General features: G+C 40.3%; 1 protein-coding gene across 1 annotated transcript in view; it reads right to left on the reverse strand.

The window, feature by feature from the left end:
- The window catches only part of kdm6ba (lysine (K)-specific demethylase 6B, a), a 32,279-nt gene extending 22,883 nt beyond the window's left edge, over positions 1-9,396 (reverse strand). The window contains 1 exon segment of the mRNA XM_034676736.1: positions 9,046-9,396. The gene's annotated coding sequence lies outside the window, so the exon portion shown is untranslated.
- Positions 9,397-19,166: the final 9,770 nt, after the last annotated feature.

The following is a 19,166-nucleotide window of genomic DNA, read 5'->3' on the forward strand; positions in this document are numbered from 1 at the left end:
TCAGAGACTCCTCAGTGAGAAAAAATCCAGCTGATCAGGTTGTTCATATTTCAGAGATATGACAGTTCATCAGAAATCCCCTCTCCATTCATCTTGTTCTAGTGAAATCCCCATCACTGACACGAGACATCACAGAGCTGTTCCAGTTAACGCCCACACTGTCATAGTTACAAATGTCAGGTGTCGTCTTAGTAATGCAAGCTATCAGCTGGGAGGCCGGCCAATCAGGAGACGGGGGCAGAGCTGTGCCAACGGTTGAATACAAGCTGTTGAGGTGCCTTCTGTCTCTGTGAATGAGCCTTCATTTATTTAGCTCACCAATCCCTTCCAGCCCCTGGCCTGCTCTATGACCCACCTTCAAGTGACAACTGAGGCTGAGTGGAAAAAGAATGAATGAGACAATAAGTATGGAGCGCTGTTTGTAAAGATGTGCACACTGAAAATAACAGCAACAATTCTTCACAGTGAGCTCCATGTAGGGGTGAATTATGAATTGTCCCTTTTCAAATCACATTGAGAGGAATATTTGTGATCATCTTCACATTTAATTTGTTCTGATAAATATGTTTGAGTTAAAATTACTGTTAAATCTATATCAATATAAATGTTCAATACAAATGTTATAATTTATAAAGAAATTTTAAATGTTAAATCTAAATGTGAAACAAATATAAATGTAAAGTTAAATGTGAAATATAAATCTAAATATAAACAAATGTTAAATGTTGCTCTGTGATCCTAACTATTTGGCTAATATGCAGATTCCCACTGCCTCTGAGCAGAAATACCAAAATAAAAGCTTCATAAAGCGACAAAGACTTAGCAATACCAACTTATCTTGTCTGTACCATAGACTGGTTCTGTTCTGTCTCTGAGCGTTGTGAAATATTTTAATGGTTCCAAAACTGCCACCAATATTTTCTGCAAAATCAGTTCACATTATGGACAGCGGGCAGTCCGGTTAGTAACCCGTAGACACAGTTCAGGATATCTGTATCGCTTTATGGCGCTTTATTTTGTTTGTTTTTCGCTAGGCGACAGTGTGAATATGCATATTACCTAAATATCTAGGATCGCAGAGCAACATTTAACATTAAGATTTAACATTTATCGTTAGGATTTAACATTTAACATTTATATCTAGATTTAACATTTAGATTTAACATTGATTTGAAGTTGAATGTATTTGTCACAACAAAAATAGTGATAAATATCACAAATGTATCTCTAAATGATTCTGATTCTGATTCAAATGTATCTCTAAATTTGATATAAAAAAGCGATTTTTAAAAATTCACACTATGTTTTTATGACGTTTTGAAGCTAAATGTAGAGAAGTGTTTTCAGCGTGCACACCTTTACAAACAGCGGCCCATAAATAAGGGCATAAAAAGCAACAACAAAGACACAATGATTGTGGGTAGTTTTATCCTTTTTTTCCAGATTTAAGACACTCAAAAAATAGATAGTCTTGACTTAACTCTTGCGGTAGGCACTTCCACAAACTCTAATGATATTTCAAGATTGAACATTTGTTGAACTGTAAAGATTATATGTTGGAATATTTTTTCAGAAACACATTAAGGACAGAGCAGTGCGTATATCAACAAATATGGAGTTACTGAGCCTAATCTATGAACAGCAACAGAGGATGATAAACACTTGAGTGGGTAATGGCAGAGTGTCCTCTTTTGACCCTGCAGGTCCTGTCTGATGAGAAATAAACAGATAAGGCTGGGAGAAGTGACAGATGACAGAATACAGAGTGAGGGGTTAATATTGGCAGCAAAAAGCTTTTGGCAGAGGATGACAGAAAGGCCATGCATGGTCTTGTCTGCCCCCCCTTCCCCTCTCTTTCTGTCGCTCTTGTCCTGTCCTCTCTCGCCCTTTCTACTTCATTTAGCCATTACGTAACAGTCCCAGATAGAGATTGTGTACTGAAGGAAAAAACGTGACTCTATCTCTCTCATAAACACATGGGGGACAGCCTACCCCTACATCCATCCTCCCCCAGTTTGCTGTCAGGCTATTTGTCTGTGTGAATGTATGTGAGTGAGTTTGTTTGTGTAAACGTCAGCAAACGCCACTGTTCAAGACAGCGATGTCACGCCGACGTCCTAACACAGCAGATCAGAAGATGATGTTCCTCTCGCAGGATAATATAGTTTACTGAGGACACATCAGGCACATATGGTCACACAAACACAGACTTGACTTCTGCTATGGGTGATTATGTCCCAACAGTATCCATCTCAACAACCGACTCCTTCATCCAGGGATCAGGCTGAAGATGTTACCCTTCACCCTGTTATGCCCATCTTAGACCACCACAGTAGCTATGTTTTAGGATTTGAATTGGAAACCAGAAGGTTGCCAGTTCAGGTCCTATGGATGAAGTATGAAGGTTGGACAGGTAGCTGGAATGGTGCCAGTTACCCTTCTGGGCACTGCAGAGGTGCCCTTGGGCAAGGCACAGAACCCCAAGTGCTTGGGGTGTTCATCTGTGCACTTCTCAATTACTGAATATCAAAATAATCCTGTTTGTGTATGAGTGTGTGCATATTTCAGCCTGTGTGTGTAGCATGTTCAATAATCATCGCCATCATCGCTCTCTCTCTCTCTTCATCTCCTCTATTCCTCTCTCCAACACGGTCTCAGCAGATGTGTGTCTAACATGAGTGAAACTGGAGGTTTCTGCCTGTTAAATGGAAGTTTGTCCTTGCCACTGTAACTTGCTAAATGTTGCAAAGTGCTCTGCTCATGGTGGATTAAGATGAGATCAGACTGAGTCCTGTCTGTAAAATGGGACTGGATCTGATCCTGTCTTGATGTTGGGTCTTTGTTAATAATAGAACATAGAGTACGGTCTAGACCTGGTCTGTTTGGAAAGAGTCTGAGCAGAACGTTTGTTGTGATTTGGTGCTATACAAATAAAGGTTGATTGATTGAATAGTGAACACTATCTAAAACCCTTCACCTACCTCTGCAGGGTTCATTATGATGCTTGCTATTTTTAGTATTCAGGGCTTTTTTTTTAAAAAACAGAACCAAACCATCAAACAGTGTCTCAAACTAAAGCTTCATCCATCAATATTTCAGATAGTTCTTTGAATTTGTGAGACTGTGAGCTCATTTCTTTTACCGTTTGTTTAAAAACAGTTTGTGGGGTCTGGTAGAAAAGCACGAGACCCCTTTTTTTACCCTGACATCTGGGCCTCTGACTAGAAGCACATAGCTGGGTTAGTGTGGTTCTTCTTTTTTCTTCTCATACACACTCAAAGATCAGATGCACGTGTGTGTTTGACGTTAAAGAGAAGGGAAACAGTGTGGAAGCTGTCGTCACCACCACAGGAAGTAGGCCTCCCTGAGGGGCGTGTGTGTAAGTGGATGAGAGAGAAAGAGAGGGGGGCCTTGGGGAAGGTTTAAAGGCTTGGGCTTCCTGTTGAACAGATATGAGCTGTGGGTGTCTGGAAAGCTTTGCAACCGTCACAAAGTGGGTAAAAGTGATCACTTTGTGAGAAATATGAGGAACAAGAGGCCACACAAAACCTGGCTGGCTTAAGTCACAGCTCATTCAACGTGCACCTCAGACACACAAACGTGAACAGGATGTGTCTAACTCCTGACTCACACAAACCCAGTCATCAAAAACAAGAAAGTCAAATGACCTGAAAGCCATTGACGAGGATCTTACCCATGGTATCAAGTCAATAGCCTTGTTTACCCTCTTTTTAGCTTCTGGTAAGAGTGAATGACAAACAGGGGGCGGAATGAGTGTGTGTGCTGAATAACTCCTCCCAGTCGCTCGTGAAATACGCTTCACTTTCACAGAAACTCTCTGTTACAGAGAAACACAAGTCTGGATTTCTCCACAGACAGGAAAAGAGAAATAAAACTGAGTTCATTTGAACAAACGGGATGTCTGCACGGCTGTGGGCGTTTCACGGACAATGGAGAGATCGTCAGCATTCTCCATTTCTCCATTTCCACACTTCATCAACCTCAAAAGCCCCCAAAACTTTCTCCTCCTTCTGTTTCGTTTCAGTTACTAATAAATGATGATCTGATGACCATAGTGTCTCTCTGGAAAAATGTAAACAGCATATAAATAAAAACTGCTAATCCATCCCCCCTGCTCCATGCCTCACTCTTTGTGCTTGTTTTCCACAAACAGGACTCAATCCAGAACTGCTCCTAACATCAGACTCTCGTCCACTGGTAACCAAGGGAACTAGTCACGTCTTCACCAACAGTTAATAAACAAAGAGAAGCAAAGATAGACTTCGAATATAAGAGGGCACCACTGAACAACATGTTTACTGAACCACCGGGCAGACTGACCTCACACACTGTCCTCTTCCTCCTCCTCCTCCTGTTTCCTGGACTCACAATATTTCAACTCATCAGCAGTGTGCGTCTCTAAATGACAAAAACATCACATGGACAACGTGTACGATCAATCAGACATACATTTCAGTGAAAGGATGTATACAGAGGGACCAGCTCTTAGTTATGCTTCTATAGGCTTAGACTGACACACTGACATCACCCCCCCTCCATCTCTTACTTTAACTCTTCCTGTCCCATTAAAGTTACTAACTGATTGAATTTCCCCCCTGGGGATCAATAGAGTACCTTTCTTTCTTTCTTTTCTTTCTAACCATAGACCTTTCTGGAGTCCCTGAGCTCCCTTGTCTCGTAGGTAGACCTCCTCCTGCTGTGGACGTTCCAGACTCCAGCTGATACGGACGTGCTGCACTCCAGCGACAACAGCTATTACTACTCGTCTCATCACTATCACTACTCCCTCTCTCTCTTATTCTCCTCTATCCCTCTTCCCAACCCCAACATGAGTCTGGTCCTGCTGGAGGTTTCTGCCTGTTAAAGAAGTTTGTCCTTGCCACTGTAACTAGCTAGCTTAGTAATTCCACAGTAATTAGTAATTCTAGATGTGGTCTGTTTGTAAAAGCGTCTTCATGTGATTTGGTGATATTAAATAAAGATTGATTGATTATGGCTGGAATGAAAAATAAAAATGTAGGGGCGCTGGTGGCCTAGTGGTCTTAGCGCCCCACGTATCGGGGCTACAGTCCTCGTCGCAGAGGTCGCCGGTTCAACTACCAGCCAGTCGACCATTTGCTGCATGTCTTCCCCCACTCTCAAGTCCCCACGTTTCCTATCCATCCTCAGCTGTCCTGTCAATAAAGACAAGTGGCCCAAAAACTTTAGAAAAAAAAAAATTCCACTCAAATACCATTTCCCTTCTTTTTGTTTTTCAAAATAAAAGAACAGCAATACAAAGTCAGGTTTTACCAGAATGCTCGGGGAAAAGATCAAAGGGAAGGAACACACTTGTTTTCAAGATGTGACGGTGAAAGTAAGTCCTTGTATGAGTCACAAACAAATACATGGTGTGTAGATTCCCATGCCTCTCTCACAGAGGTAATATCATCACCATTGACAAAGACTCAGAGATGAAGTGGGGAACCAGACTCAGAGGGAAAGCTTCATCCTTTCAAGAACTCAGGTGGACAGGCATAGAGAAACTAGAACCCTGTTATTCTTTAGATTCTACCTGTGTGCTCGTTCATTCAGTATCTTATGCCAGTTCATCTCATTATAACTTCATTATTTCTTCTACAGTAGTTTAATTTGACCTTAATGAAGATTCCATCACATTATATTGTACAAAATAGGCATATAGTAACTGTCTCAACTTTTTTACAGTGTTACTTTTTTCTCTGTGTAATAATAAATCTAAAATCTCTACCAACTACCTCGACCAAGTTACTGACCCCAACAAACTTTACAACGTCATGCTTTTTGGAGCCTGATCCACATTTTAAGACACCCCAACACACAGCAGGCAGTCTCACACCTCATGGTGAAATACCACACTTGGCTGACTGCGTTTTTTACCACCGGAGCCCTGACCAAACTCTCAGACCTCTGTCCCTCTGTCTGGGGGAAGCTCCTGAAGCTTAGGAGTTTGCATGCACTCCAGCAGGCTCAGTATGCGGGCTGGTATTTTATTGTGATACTTGTTATGCAATACGTCAAGGCTGAATAGAAAGGAAATAGAGTAGCTATAATATTGCAATATTTTCTGACATGAAGTAATGGTAAGTTCAACAAATGTGGTCCTAACACTTAGCCCACTCACGTGGAGGAGAACCTGTGTTTTCACGCCCACATAGGGAGTTTATGAGAAGTGATCAGCAGGGCACATGTCCTTCACCGTGTTACCTCTTTCTCTTCTTTGTGTAACTGAAACCTTTTACCGGAAAAGCTACAACATGATGTCACTCTAACACTTTGTGATGACATCCGAGTACTTCCCCAATTTGCTTCTCTTTGATATACAAAAACACACAGCTTTTAAATATTATATCTCACAATGAAAAGAAGGAGCTCAAAACATCTGAATCAATGTTCCATCAAATAACATAATACAGCTTAGGTTTCCTCACAGGTAAGTGACAAAGTAGTGATGAGTAAGCACTTTAAGTCAACTTACTGACCCACTTCTCACGGCAGACACACAGAAGAAAACAGCTTAAAATACATGGATATAATCTTCAGTTTACTCCAGACAACTGTAACCCTTTTGAAAGTTTAAAACCACTCACATTTTCTGGGAATGTAACACATTGAGCGACTTCTGGACCTCTATATTTAAAGTATATTCATATATCTGTAAGAGAACAATATACCCTGAACCATTTATAGTATTGTTTGGTGTTCTGGCAAATAGGCAGGATTTAACTTCCTACCATTCTAATGTGCTTCTACATCACTGATAGCACAGGTTAATCCTTGTTAAATGGAAAGCTGCTAGTCCTCCCTCCTTCATACAGTGGATTAAAGAAGTCATGATGTGTCTTCAAATAGAAACATTAAGATTTATGTTGAAGGGTTCACTTGGAAGATATAACAAGACATGGATGCCATTTATTGAATATGTAGAGAAACTGTCATTCCCAGCATTCCCAACTTAAAGCAACATATGTCTGTGAGGTGGTATTCAGACCTGATCATGTGGTGAAATGTAAACGTCCCTGTTTCCCAACTTGTTAAAATGCAAGTAATGTATGTACCCTGTTGTACCTTACAGCTGAAGTGGTTTTTTTTGTGTGTATATACATTTATCTATACTTGATTACTTATATATAACATATTTATTCTTGGTTATTTTTTGTCCTGTGAAATTTGGTTAAAGTCGTGACCACCTGTTTAATGCCAGTTGTTGGCAATACTACTGTTTTTGTTGGAAAAGAAAATGTGAACAAGTAAAAATACAGTGTTCCAAAAAAGATTTGAAGAAGTTGAACTACTCTGGGGGAAGAAGAAGAGGAAGAAGAAGAAGACGTAGTGGGTTGGGACTAAGGAACTCTTCCAACACACCAACTCCTCTTCTGCTTACTCATATTTAGTGACTCAAGCTTACTTCCATTGACATCTCTTTTTCCCTTCAGGCGTGAGTGTGTAGCTTCAATGTTCCTCTATGTTCGTCATCACTTATAGTAAAATGGGCGGTGATTGTTCATTCACACACTCTATTGAGATCACGGGACAAACGGGGGCGGGGAGCTGAGGCAGCACACAGGCGAGCATGAGTGGAGAGATGGGAGTTTAGGCTCTGTGAAGGGAGCTGGCGCTTTTGGATCCGCTCCTGTCAAAGAGCCGTTCATTAGACTGGATCCTTATTATATTTATCCATTTATTTTTAAGAAGAAGAAGATTCTATCTGGTAATAACCACTGGGAGGATGATTAAAAGATAAAAATTACAAACGCGACTACAACTCGTTCGTGTTAAAGAGCCACTCCACAGATCCGATCGTCCGTGAACATCTCACGACTCAAGTGTAGAGCGATTTAAAGCTTTAAACAACATGTGACATCAAACGCACCGCCGGTTTCCATGCCAATTGATGTAATTGATCGGAAGTGAGCAGAAAAGGCTTTATCTCTGTTTGCTTCGCGACCCCATGCCAGCACACTTCTCTCTGTCTGATCTGGGCCCGTTTATTAGGGGCCATAAAGTGAACGAGCCCCCCAGCCGGCCACACATCCTCACAACAACTTCTCAAGACCAGAGTCACTAACGCACACTTCAGTATCTTACATCTGACACATCAATGTGCACTTCTTTCCTCACTTCTTTCCTCTCAAACTTCAAATGAAGTTGGACATCACATAGGCTCAAACAAACCAGGCTTTGATGTAGGCTATCACTCTCCTATGAGAACATCTACCCCCCAAACCCAGACCTGAAGGACAGCACCAAAACACCGCCCTTCCCCCCAAAACTAGAGGTGATGCAAATCCCTTTCAATTCGACTCTTTGTGTGCGCAGGATTGACTGGGGTGATGGGGGTGGCAGCTATCCATTCACTTTATACGGCTGCCGACCTCAGTGATCCTGCCCACCCCCCCACTCCTACACACGCGCACACAATGGCGTGAGATCTCCTTACACAGGCATTTTTCACTCGTCCATTTGTCCCTTCCCTTTCCTGCTCGTGGAATCATTGAAGGTTTAATAACTAAATAATAACAGTGGGTGCCCCAAACGCAATAGGATTAAGCATATGTTATAATTATAATCTGTTGCGTTGATGTATGATTGATTAGCCGACTCTGTATTCTACTATGAAGCATGACTGAAACACGAGAGACAACAGTATAACTTGAGCGCATTTGGCACAATAGCCCGTGAACCACATGACTGGCAGAAGCCAGTCTACAAACATTACTCTGATCCACATGCAACTAATAGCATAGCCCATGTCCAATAATGATGATCATGGACATCTAAGGGAAAGGGGTTCGGATCGAGATATGGGATCGAGATATTACGCATGGGATGAAAGACTTCCCTTCAGAATCCCTCATCCAACCAGACCAGCTGTGGTTAAGGTTGGGCCAAAACAAACCGTTGTAACCAACAAAACACAGTTAAACAAGCCTCAGGTCTGAAAGTGAGGTCCACTAACTTCGACCTTTATATGCCTTCATCTGACACAGCAGCTTCTGCACTCACCGTTCATTGATTTGTTCAGACAGACGCTGAAGAAAGAATAAAGATCCCATTGGTATTTTCTCGATCCGGTTCTTAGGGGGGCACTGTATCCTCTCTGGTCGTTGTATCCGTGAGTCTGCAAACAGCAGCCGGCTGAGCGAGGAGCAGTCACAGCTCTGTAATCCTTGATAGTGCCTCTCGCTTCTCCTCGAAACAACCATAAAACTTGACCCGTCTGATCGCCAATACCTCTCCCAAGTCCCCGATCAGCTGGATCCAGTCCTGATCAGCTTATTAATCCTCTCGATGGCTGCTGGTCTCGACGTGTAGCGAGTGCATTGTTGCTCCGTGTCGAGCTCTTTTTTCCTTCCACATACAGGCGAGCAGGCGGGGATCGGATTGCGCTGAGCTCTATTTTAAAGGGACAGAGCCACGCACACTCGAGCCACGCACACTCAAACACACGCACACGTGACGTCACCGGACAGCCCCGGAATTCCCTGACAGCGATAATCGAGCACTGAGTCCGGCTCCGGGACCAGGTCTGCTCCCCATGTCATGTTCTTAAAGGTGTATTCATATAAGCCTTTTTTATTGAGCCACTATCTGAAGGAGCCAAGCGAGCAGCTGGCTCTGTGAGCGCCTGGATCAGGACGGGCTTTACGCCATGTCATCACATTTCGATAGGACGGCAGGTGATCACTGCAGCGGTACTGTCATGTGTGCTGGCCTTTAAATTAGCCCATGAAATCCAATTCATGTTGATGTTATAAAAGTCAATGTCCACAGGGAAACATTTATTAATGAAGAAAAACGGAATATATACTTCTACTTCAAACCATTATAAAATCATTTGTAACATTTTTCGTAGGCTATTGCTTTATTTTACTTTGTAAGTTTATATATTAACATTCTGAAAGTATTGAGCTGTAATTTGGGCGTTTTCCACAGTTCATAAACCATGGTTCATGAGCAGGGGCGGACTCAGGCTGTTTGAAGGGCTGGGGCAAAAACAGAAAAAAGGCACCTCCTTTCAGACCTCTGTACTCACAGCTTAGGGTGAGTTTAAATGTATTGATGCAGCGGTAACAACAGGGAGAATATCTATGTGACCAATTGTGGGAGATATTGAAATATGACAACAGGAAAACACAATGCTATTTATTTATTTCTATATTATTGATTAAATTAAATATAAAAATTAACATAACGTAACATAATTAACTATGAGGGCATACAGAGGGAACTTTTTTTACATTGAACTCCCTAGAGGGGCCCTTTTTTTTTTACGTTTTATACATTTAAGAGGCATCCAGAGGGACCTTTTTTTTTTTTTTACGTTTTATACAACAGGGGCATCCAGAGGAAACTTTTTTCAGGCATTTTCCACTCATAGGGCACCAGATAAGGCAATTTGTAATGTTTTATCTACTACAGTGGAATCCAAGAGGGCACTTTTAGCACAGTTCTTTTGGACATGAGGGCACCGCCCCCACCCCCTGAGTACACCTCTGGTCATAAGTTAGTTCAGCACTTTTTATCAACACATTTTTGGTTCTAAGTTTAAAAAAAATAAAACCTTTTACAGCTGTTTATACAAAATGAATAAGTTATTTATAAATGGAATTCAGTTCATATAACTTAGGCCAGGTTGTTCAAAGAGTCTCCCTCTGGTGCCTGGTCCCTATGTTGGGCTTGACCACTCTGGTCCCTAAACCAATCCACTCTGTGATGAAATGTGTGTATGTAAGACTGAATGAGGCAGAGATTCATACAGTAGACTCACGTCAGTCTGACTGAAAACTAGGCTTGCTTTAATGATGGACTTCCCATCATTGCAGATCAATACAAATAGATGTATTACATGCCTGTTTTTAGGCCTACATTTTTTCTCCTTCCTGTCCATTTGACTTTAACATTTGATGTGTTATGACTGTTCTCTGAAGTACATGAATTATATGCAGTGCAATAAAGGGCAAACAGCTTACATCCTTGGTGATGTGAACAGGGTTTAGAAAAGGATGAACTGGTCTGTCTCAGGCCGGAAACCTTTTTTCAGCCTTCCCTGCCAAAGTTACCATCCTGTACTCTGTACTAACGCCAAAGTCACACATTTGTACAACCAACAGTATGTGTCACACACTCTAGCAAACACATGCACCATGTGGAGGTTATATTTAGAAAGTCCTGCCTCAGCTTGGCAGCAAGAGGCTAAATCAGCCACCACAAGGTTGATGGGAGTGTGTCATGGATGATGCTGAGACAATGACACAAATATACACTCACATGTAAGTTATTTATAGTCATAACAATTATATTTATCAATAACAAGGAATCACTGCATTATGAAACATCTCTTTGTACTTAATCAGTGCGGCTGTCAGTCTCTCACTGTCTTATCTCTTTCCATCACATTACACTCAGTAAATCTAAGGAGTCTCTGGAAACATATGCAGTTTAAAAGTATTTTACACTGATCGTAACTAAAATAAGTAGAACTCAACGTGGATGTAAAATGAAGAACAAATGATGTTCCAGTGCAAAAATCAAGCAATAAGCATGAGAAATGGTTATCTTTCTGTAAGTAACTTCAGGTTTAAAATCTGAATTAAATTCCAGCAAAGGTAGTAATGTCCTCTCAAAAGTCCTACAGCCTTAAAAATGGAAACAGTCATGTATGCACAGTGTGGCCAATAACCCCGAGAGCCTTTTATGACATTACCTGAAAGCCATGACAGCACAACACATAGCAGCTGACCTTTCCTATCATCAGGTAGGAACTAGTCCGTCTGTGCATAGGTGACATATAATCTGTCCTGCTTTTGACCCTTATTGTTTCTGCAGCAGTCTCCTGCACAGACACAAGACCACAAGTAATGCAAATGTTTTCTTCTGTGTAACATAAAGTTACTTAAATTACCTACACCTTCATCTTTATATATATATATATATATATATATGTATATATATATATATATATATATATATATATATATATATATATATATATATATATATACACCAGTTTGGAACACACCTTCTCATTCAATGGTTTTTATTTATTTTAATTATTTTCAACATTGTAGATTAATACTGAAGACATCAAAACTATGAAATAATCTGGTTTTGCCATAATCTGGATTACAACATTTGTCAAATAGGGCTATCCATTGTGTACTAACCCTACCTCTGAACAACACAACTGATGGTCTCAAACACATTAAGAAGGCAAGTCATTCTACAAATGAACTCTTGACAAGGCTCATGTTCATTAGAAACCATTCCAGGAGACCACTTCATGAAGCAGACTGAGAGAATAGTGTGCAAAGCTGTCATGAAGGAAAAAGGGGGCTACTTTACAGAATCTAAATATAAAACAGATTCTGCTTTGTTTAACACTTTTTATTTAATTCAATAATTCAATATATGGTCTTTCATAGTTTTGATGTCTTTGGTATTAATCTACAGTGTCTACAATAATTCAAATTAATACAAACCCTTGAATGAGAAGGTGTTTACAAACTTCTGACTGGTCGTGTATATAAATATATATATCTATACAAGTATATAAACATACATACATACATCTCTCTCTCTCTCTCTCTCTCTCTCTCTCTCTCTCTCTCTCTCTCTCTCTCTCTTTAAAAAAAAGTAAGTAAGTGGGTGCGCTGTGCCCTTTTCGGAGGCTGTGCCCTGGTACTGATGGTACCTCTCATCTCTGATATGTAGGATAGTGTGTGGGACTGTGTGTGTTAGTGAATGTGCACATGTGGCGTACTATGACTCATCATTCGGGGCAGACTGAGTGGCTGACAGACGTGGTAATAATTATCTCCACACTCATACTCGTACACAGTTACACTGTGAGGAGACAACCACCAGGCAATCAGGACAGGACGGACAGACTAGCTTAACACAGCTACATATCAGCCATGTTGCTGAATGAAGCCGTACAGCCCTGATAATAGGGCTCCTTATTAGGTTAGAGAGGCCAATAGAGAGCTGCCTTCCCCTCTAGTTACTCAAACAATCCCCTTATCCAAACTCGAGTGCTATGATGAGCTGCGCACGCCAGTCCTGGTTTATATGCTCACTTTCCTAATGTTAAAAAAGGGTGAAAAAGTAAACTATGGGTGCTCTCAAATGTTTCCACTTTAATGTCTACCCAGTCAATGTTGGTCTTAAAAGATAGCATAAGGGACTGAATGAAGGAACAGCTGTCTACCCATCATTTTAATCCATTACATTCATAAAAAATGAATAAATGTACAGGATATGTGCTAGAGCTGGGCGATATAACAAAATGTGTTATCATGATCATTTCTTTAATATCAGTCGCTATCGATAATTATCACGTTACAAATGAAATCATTATCTCCTTTCAATGTAAAGTCAGATTTTTGCTCCTGAGTGAAAGTTGAAGACAGTTTGTTAGTTTGTATCTGGATTTAGTTTTCTGATAAACTTCTTGAATCCATCATTGAGATATACTTTGAAGGGATGAAATCATTACTGTACAAGTTAAAAACAACCTGCAGTGTATGTATGTAGGCAGTGTTCATGGTTAAAAACATGACTTAAAGATAGAAAGAGAAAGCAAAAGGCGAAAATAAAAGCCTTACCTGGTGATCAAGGGTAATGTTGTCTCTGTCTTTCAGCAGTCCATCATGACACCTCCCCCTATCTGAAACCACAAGAAGAAGAAAGGTTAATACACAGGACCAACAGCGGAGGCAAGAAGAAGTGGGTCTCTTGAATGGAAGTGTTGCGTTCAAATACTATTGAGCTAAACTATTTCTGACATTTTAGTCACCAGAGATGTTCACATGTGCAAATTTTCTTCAACCCGATTGATTTCACTCTGACTGGAGATTCCAACTTTACTGAATCAACCGTTTAGATCACATAAACAATATTCACAAGGACAGAGTTGTTTGTTGAAAATACTGTTCTCTCTGTGCCTTACTGTAGTAAACTAACACCGCTGCTGCTCTGTCATTGTACATACGGTGTTACATTAATGTAATGTGATTTTTTTAATGCGTTAAAAAAAAATCTAAAATCAGCATCACTCCACATCATACACGTTGCTCGTCTGCTTGCCCCATGCAACAAGGATTACATTCTCCTCCCATGTCATATTTAGCATTTTTTATGTCTGTATTTCTTTCTTAATTTCTTATTGGTCTTCAGTGACGTTTAGTAGGGGTGGGCGATATGGCCTCAAAATGATATCACGATATTTCAAGAAAAATTTGTGATAACGATATATATCACAACATTTTCAATCAGACATTTTCCATCAAAGCATTAACTCATTTGTCTACCTGTGACTATGGCTTGTGGATTTCTAAACCTAGAGTATTAAAGTAATCAGTGATGTTGACACTGCGATGACACTTTTTTATCACATGAAAATTTATACCAGTATTACCGTGGGCGGTATGATATGGCACAGCCCTGACGTGTAGTGGATAGCGTTTAAGGCACATTAGCGCCCCCCTTTCATGTGGTTGTGGGGTGTCATTACATGTTAATTTTATTGACTTTTTATCAAACATTTGTTATATTGAGATTGAGAAAAATCATGTCAGGATAATTATCATTATGGAATTATCGCCCAGCCCTACTTTGACATTCTAGTGTAGGTTGAGGAGCAGGCCAAAATTCATCAGCAGTGCAGTCAAAGTTTCAAAGATCAACTTCTTGTTGTGATTGCACGTGACTACCTGTGCATATTGTTATTCCTAGTGCAGGGCGATATTGAAAATTATGTTATCACGATATAATATTTCGTATCAGTCAGTATGGATAATTATCACGATAAATATCAAATCTTTATTTCATTTAAATGTAAATTCAGATTTTTGCCCCTGAATGCAAGTTGAAGAAACAAGACAGTTTGTTAGTTTGTATTTTGATTTAGTTTCTGATGAACTTCTTGAATCCATCATTTCTGACGGTGCTAACAGGAAGCAGGTCTTTAATGTGAGATGAGATTTTAGTGAAGTTTTAGTTTGTAGATTCTTATTTTTCTCAGATTGAGGTTATTTCCATAATTTGATTTAAATTTACAACAAAGATATATCAAATTATTTACTGTGCATCAGTTTATAGGGTATTGTTTTGAGTTGTGCTCTCCCCTTTAAGATAACTAAGGGTTACGGGCAGAATGATAGTTTCCTACAGTGCAGTGAATGCATCACGGTTATTCAGTGTTCAGTTGTCCTACGGTTGTGGTGGACATTAAACGTGTTCACAGCAGAAGTTGTCTCTGTGCTCTTCTGTTACCCACATCCTGAAAGTAGATTTAATGAAGTGTATGAAGTTAATAGTTCACGCAGAGACGACTAAGTGTCAGACTAACGACTCTGCTTTGAGCTACTAGGTTTTCAGTTTTCTTCAGTGTCTGTCGCTCGTCTCAGCTGTGTTTATATTCTGCTCCAAACGTCTATAAGCCCCGCCTATCTCTCACCCTGCGACATGATTGGTTGTTCAATGCAGTCTTCTTCTTCTGTCAAATGTTGGGTGGCAACTATCGCCCCCTCCATTTTAAGTGGTGGGGGGGTGTAATTACATGATTATTTATATTGAATTTTTAATGAACATTTCTTATATTTATATCGAGAAATAATATTATTTATATAATTATTATCATTACCGAATTATTGCCCAGCCCTAGTTATTCCATTCATTTGTTTCATCATGCATGACGTCCGCTGGCTGTTCTATGGTCGTGGTGTTGCTAAATGTAATTCTGCATGGCTTATGAAACAGTGACTGTGTCAGCCAAAATGCACAGCAGGGTTTGGACCAGTACTGTGGCCATCTGTGTGTTCCTCAGGTGCCGCCTGTTCAGTGATTCAATGGGCCACATGACTGAGAACAGGTGGCACTCACCCACCCTAAATGCACACATTTGAAAAACACAAACACACATATCTCTGCGTGCTTCCAGAGCATCTCAGTTGAACACCCATTTGTCTGATACACTAGTATACACAGAGTTTGCTCTTTTAACACACTGGTACAGACATTCATTGCATTCCTAATCTCTCTGTCACTCTTCTATGTTCTGTTTCTTCTGTCAGCCTCTAATATTCAAACTACAGGGCTGTTACATGAACATGCCCACACATGGTGGCTACAGAACCACTACTCTCTCTCTGTGTGTGTGTGTGTGTGTGTGTGTGTGTGTGTGTGTGTGTGTGTGTGTGTGTGTGTGTGTGTGTGTGTGTGTGTGTGTGTGTGTGTGTGTGTGTGTGTTCATTTGTGACAGTTGTGTCAATATATGGCAGATAAAGATATGGCAAGCTCAGTCTTCATTGATCTAGGAGCCTGGTGCTTCAGGCCTAAAACCTTTGAACTGGGGGTCAAAGGTTATGCCCCTAGTGGCCCACAGCTGGCCCCACCATAAATGTGGACTTGCTGTATGTGTGTGTGTGTGTGTGTGTGTGTGTGTGTGTGTGTGTGTGTGTGTGTGTGTGTGTGTGTGTGTGTGTGTTTGATTGCAGTATGATCAGCCGCCTCTCAACATTTATTGCCCTCAACTCCAGCATATGTACTGCACAGATAATAATACAATTTAAAAAAATTAAAAAACAACAATTATAACATTAATAAAAGTAAAAAAAACAAAAAAAACAACACAATTATTATTGTATTATTATTATAAATAATAACAACAGTATTATTTTCATAATAATTATTATTATCTATAATATTATTATTATTAGTAGTAGTCTTTATTATTATTACTTTTATTCATTTTTATTAATATTATTATCATTATTATTTTCCTATGAGACTTTAATCTGTCAGAGCTAAAGTACTCATACTTCCTAACTAGGAATGGGCAAGGATTTTTGAATATTGAAATATTTGTTCACTTTGTAAAAATTGAAGATTTACCTCAAATAATTTCAAATAAAAGTATAATTTTTAATCGTTTTTACCGGTGCCTTGTCCCTCCAGACGGTGGCTACAGAGCGTCTTAAAGCTGTTTGCTAACTGCATTAAATAGCAAAAGAAGAAGAAAACATTGGCAACGATTATCGAATAGTATTTTGGCTTGAAATGCCCATCTCTATTGCTAACATCACAGGTATTAGGTAATTCATCTCATCCAATGATGAAAATGAAGTCATTTTGGGGGAAAAGTTTACCGTTATTCGAAAAATTGACACTCACTTATCTCGGCCATCTTTCAAACACACCATCTTCTATTCAAACTCCATGAAACATAAAACTTCCAACATGCTTGAGCTACACTCTCGGATGTCCCACCCCAGAAACACACACTTTCATACCTTAATTTTTGTATTGAAGCAGATACCAAACTACACACATCACACAAGCTGTGCACAAAACCTTGACCACACCTCAAGTGTTCTGTCGGACTGCTTTGCCGAACTGTGATCATACTGACCTAGTGCCAGAAAAATGAGCTTCACATATTCAGTTATTCAAACACACACACACACACATCACCTGCGCAAGTGTAAGCATGTATGGCGGGAGTACAGTGGCCGTACCCTTGCTACTTTCGCCCTGAGTCACTGGTGATTCAGTAGGTCCCTTCAAGTTAGGGCGAAAAACTTCATAGCTGCACACACACAAAATAACAGGCAGCTGCATGAACAGTCGTACAAGTCAGAGCTTTTCTTCTCTCTATGTTTCAGTCGACTCTGACTGTATGCCTCCCTGTGCAATGGCCATCTGACTGCTGGTATGTGTTTGAAAGCGAGCACTTGGGACAGTTAACATCCTTAAATGGAGCTGTGAGTGGAGGACATTAAAATGAGTCCTAATCAAAATAAGCATATCAAGGATCATCTTGTGTTTTGTGACTCCAAATCTTCTTGTATGTTGCCACACCAAATCCGGAACATGAGCGTGAGATAGGGATATAGGCTAATAGGGGACTTTGAGGGAGAATTCTGTTGTTCATGTTGTTGGAATGACAGTGGCGTGTTTACTCTCTCTAACCAGGAGCACAGTAGTATGTTTACAGATCAGTAGGATTGTGTACAATCATTTATTCTCCCTCTATTTGATAAAACGTTTGAACTTTACCCCTGAGCTACGTGCGTTTTGACCGGTGGACCCAGGGTCTAAATTTAGTTCAGGGGTAGATAATCTCACCCCTAAAAAGCCCCTGCTAGGGGGGTAGTACTTTTCAAAGGTCCCAGGACTTTCGGGGGGCAGGGCCTGCAATGCAGAACGTGTCTAATTGGCAGATTAACCGCAGTGTTTTTATTCCGCCTGCCATCACACACATCTGTGATTCACTTGATTTCTCTTTCTTTCATTAGTTTTTATTTGTTCTATATTTTTTGTATGTGTGTGTACTTTTCAAAAGAAGAAGCTGTGATTCTCTTGATTTAGCAGCTTGTAACAGTAGTCTTCTCTCAGCCCACCGTGAATGCGTCTCTCCTCCCGGTGTTACGGTTTTAAAAGTGACCCTGCAAACTGGAGACCTTCAGCTGAACGTGTCAGTGTTTGTGGAGTTTACACAGCTGTTAAAACACAGAGGGAGTTCCTGGGAATGCAAACTAGTTTAGTTTTTATTAAGATTTCAAAATATCCTCATCAGATATTTAATGATCGTCTAAAGACGTTTATGAGGGATGCATCCGGATGAGAGTGTTGATTTAGTGAATCCATCTGTGATGAAATATAGCACCATCTAAAACAGCACCAGCTGAGTCTCTTCATGCTAACAGGCTAACTGTTGTGTTGCTAATTATGATACCTGCCTGTCCGTCTGCTTCTATGGTGTCATCTGTGATGAATGGCATTCCTCTTTGTTTTACTGCCCTCTACTGGTCTGGTTGTGTAGTACATTTTTTATTTTTTTCTCCATACGTCACTGGCCTGATTTGCACAACCTACCTGGGACTTCAGCCTGCGGTCAAAACGCAGACAACAATGGGGGCACAGGAACCTTTTAGTTCAGGGGAAAGTAGTTCTGGGGGCTAAAAGACCCCGGAACTCTTGGTCGAAATGCAGTAGATTTGAAGTATGTGAAGAACATATCCTTTCTGTGTTCATAAACAGTAGAGGCAGACAGTCTGTTTTGTCTCTCATTGCCTTTAAACATGCATGGTTTCATGAAGTCAGAGCTTGCTACAGACAATAAA

This window comes from Notolabrus celidotus, chromosome 23, assembly GCF_009762535.1.
Source record: "Notolabrus celidotus isolate fNotCel1 chromosome 23, fNotCel1.pri, whole genome shotgun sequence".
Classification (NCBI taxonomy): Eukaryota; Metazoa; Chordata; class Actinopteri; order Labriformes; family Labridae; genus Notolabrus; species Notolabrus celidotus.